Source organism: Orycteropus afer, unplaced genomic scaffold (genome assembly GCF_000298275.1).
Source record: "Orycteropus afer afer isolate SDZICR_OR568_19922 unplaced genomic scaffold, OryAfe1.0 scaffold00001, whole genome shotgun sequence".
Taxonomy (NCBI): Eukaryota; Metazoa; Chordata; class Mammalia; order Tubulidentata; family Orycteropodidae; genus Orycteropus; species Orycteropus afer.
The window spans coordinates 4,786,303-4,790,134 of NW_006921588.1; positions in this window are offsets into that span (position 1 = coordinate 4,786,303).

A 3,832-nucleotide genomic window follows, 5' to 3' on the forward strand; every position below is an offset into this window, starting at 1 on the left:
CTAAGATGAAAAGATCTGCTTGGCTCTAAGAAGGCAGTAGGCCTGCTGCGGTAACAATCTTGATTGTCATAAGTCACTGTCTCTTGCCTAGTCTAACTAGCCTGTGGTTCAAGGTTCACGTGAACTCATTTGGAGCTAGGCTTGTGGCTTCTTGTAGTTTCCAGTCCCTTGGATATTTAGGAATTCTTGCATGGGTTGGTTGAGGTGCAGGAGAGAGGTTATAAGAATGGAGGATAGGCAGAGGAAACCATGAAATGCTGACACCTTGTCTGTGATGTCACATATATTATGCAAATTCTACATCAGCTTCACCTCAAAAGCCAGAGGCCACTCTGGAGACTTCCAGTAGCAAACACTTGGAAACATGTTTTTAGTGATATTTCTATAGGCATTGGTATTCAGAACAACCTATTTCATCTGTACTTTCCTTAATCTTAATGAGATAAAATCAAGAGCAAGTTCTTTTCTTCTAACTAGGAGGTTTCTTACCTACAATACACTAATTTACCATATATGTGTAAAGCAAAAACAAACTTATTGCCACCTCTTGCTTCCCTATACCTTCTTTGCCTGGTGGGGAAAAAGAGGAAGGTCCATGGCCCAGGCAGTGTTATGGCTTATAGCTCTCAACTCTAATTAAGGGCCCACAGTTTGTGGGGGAGGTGGAGCCTGTGGTTCCAGAATAGCCCTTGTGCTGACTGTTGCTCTGGCTGCCATGGGTTCTACAGGAGAGATGACAATGACACAGACTGGAGAGGGTGCCCTATTGCATCAGGTTGTCTCAAAGGGAAGGTCAGAGGGCACTCCTTTTATGGTGCTAACTGATACTGATGAAGCTTTTATAAAGATTGGCCAGGCTTTCACTGACTAGGCTAAATAACCCATGAATCTTCTTGAATTAACACACATACAAGACAGATAGTTAATTCAGTGCTTTTAAAATGCTGGGTATATAGCAATGGCCATGCATTGCTCCTGACTTAATGGGGAGACAGAATATAAGCTAGTAAGGACATATGCAGTATGATGAAAAAATAAAGCAGAGTAAGAAGAAAAGAGATGAAAGTAGATGGGCTGTGCTATTTTAGTTAATGGGGTCAGAGAAAGCCTTCCTGAAAAGGTGATGTTTGAGCAAAGACATAAATTAACGGAAGGAGCAAGCTCTGCCAAGATCTGGGGAAGTAAGCTGCGAGCCAAGAAAGCAGCAAGTATGAAGACTTGAGGCGGGTGGGCTTGGCATTTTGTGGAGGAGCTGGAAGGTTGGTGTGGCTGGAGCAGCCAGAGTGGGAGGGAAGTGTAGGAGAGGAGGTCATGGAAGTGCACAGGAGTCCTTACAAGGGAGTACAGATATTATTATGAGTGTGATGAGAAATGATAGGAGGGTTTTGAGTAGGTTACTGTTATGCTCTGACGTTTTTGAAAGAGCTATGTGCTGTAAGAGGAGCTCTTGTGGTGCAGTGGTTAGACCATTTATTTGGCACTGGTTGTTAAAGCATGGTCAGTGGTTCGAACCCACCAGCTGCTTCATGGGAGAAAGATGAGGCAGTCTGTTCCCATAAAGATCTACAGCCTTGGAAACCCTATGGAGCAGTTCTGTTCTGTCTTGTAGTTACTATGTGTTGGAATCAATGGCAGTGGGTTTTTTATATGTGCTGGGGCGGGGAAGATCTGTATACTGAGTGAAGAATAGGTTGTAGAGGGGGTTCATGGAGGCAGATCTGGAAACATGGGACCCTCTGGAGAGCTATTAAAAACTGAGTAGCTGCTGTCAAGCCAGCTCCAATTATAGTGACCTCATGGTGTCAGGGTAGAACTCTGCTCCATAGGGTTTTCAATGGCTGATTTTTTTTGGCAGTAGATTACCAGGACTTTCTTTGGAGACATGTCTTAGTGGACTTGCACCTCCAACTTTTGGGTTAGCAGCAGAGTGCATTAATTGTTTGCATCCAGGAACTTCTTACTGTAATCCAAGTATAAAATGACCTGGACAAGAACCATTTACTCCTAAATTCAAGTGATTACACTAATACTTAAATGACATCATCTTGCTCTTAGGAGCTATAGGTATGAAATGATTTAGGAGACCATAAATGGAAAAACTTCACATCAAGGCAGCTCAGGTCTCACAAAGAGGATATCCCCGTGGACCACTGACATTATGGTTCTATGGGAATTGATTCAAGTCCTTGAGCAATGGAACCTATTAGGAGAGGAATTGCAGGGAAAAGACCTGGAAGTATAAACAAGAAAAGCTGCCAAAGCATTATGTGCTATTAAGAGTAACCCTGAAGACAGAATGGCTGGAAGTAAAACATTCTTAAGAGGACTGGGGCTGCTGGAGCCTGTGGCCCTCATGCTCTTTGCTAGTCTTGCCCCTCTGGAATGCATCTTTTCCTGCAATAGGTAGGACTTCCTCTCCCTTGAGGACCTTACCAAGTTCTTGCCTCTAGTCCTGCACATTAGCCCTGATTCCTGGCTGGGAGACTCCATAGGAGGCCGTGTAAACGCAGAGCATGGGATATTGGAAAGCAGGTCAGAAGACCTCGCTCTAATCCTGTCTCTGCTGCTCGTTATCTGAGGGCTTTTGATGTGTTCTCATCAGTTTGCTTAAATTCTTCCAGGTTCTACTCTGCCTTCTAAGACATTCATCTTTTCTACAGCTTGCTGCCAACCTTTGATGGCCTGGGAGTGGCCTTTTCCCTGTGAGCCTTTGGCTGGGAGTCATTTGCACTTCAGATGCATTTCAGGACTGCATCTCGGCATTGGTTACTGTTATTTTGGAGACTCTGCATTCTCCTCTGGGCTCCTGTGTTTAGACGTTACCATTTTGGGATGCATTTTTAGAATCCTGTATTTTGCAGAGGTCCTCTAGAGCCTTTTTCTCATGCCTTTTTTGAGACTTGCTTCTTAACCTGGATCTTGTGTTTACATCTCAGACTTTCAAATTCTGCAAATCTGTCTGTATATTTAAGTAAAGATTAAATGATTATATAGTGTCACAGTGGAATATACTGGGTCCTTGTGTAAATTTCCCCGAGGACCTTGACTTTTACGAGGTTCATTGTCTTTCAGGAGGTGGTGGGTGTCTGCAGAATCTTTTTCTCTAGTCTGTTTTTGCCTTTTCTCCAGCTTAATGCTAAGGCTATTCCTAGCCAGGACAGGGACCTATCTGAGTTTATTCAGTACTATTCCTTAAGTAAATGAAATTGTTCAGTAGTTATTCCTGATTACCCAGTCATTCCCCATTTCAGTGTGGCAGGTTGTTCTAGCTTTATTTCAGGTTTTTCGGGAGAAACAGCTGACCACACTTGCCATAGTGGAGTCAAGGCCTGAGAGAAAGCCTATTTCTGTGTGCACCCACAGGTGTTCCCATTCCTCTTTCGTATTTGACACATGTAGTGGTGATACCTCCCTGAGGATCTAGAAGAATGTAGGACTTTCATATTGCTTCATTCCATAGTTGAATACCCTGATGGACACAGAATAAAATAAACCCCATTCATTTGTAATTTTCTTGTGGCATTTACCATATCTACTCCCTGCACTATGGCACATTTTTTTTTCTCTCTGGGTAGTATACTGCATCGTGATATATTGATGATATTAGTGTATATTATAATACCAAACCAAAGACCAAATTCACTGCCGTCGAGTCAGATCCGACTCATAGCAACCCCTCCTTGGCAGTATCCAAGGCAGTATCACTGCGGAAGTAGATGGCCCCATCTTCCTTCTGAGGAGTGGCTGGTAGGTTTGAACCACCAGCCTTCTGGTTAGCAGTCAAATGCCTTAGGCACTACTCCATCAGAGTTCCCATATATTGTAATACACA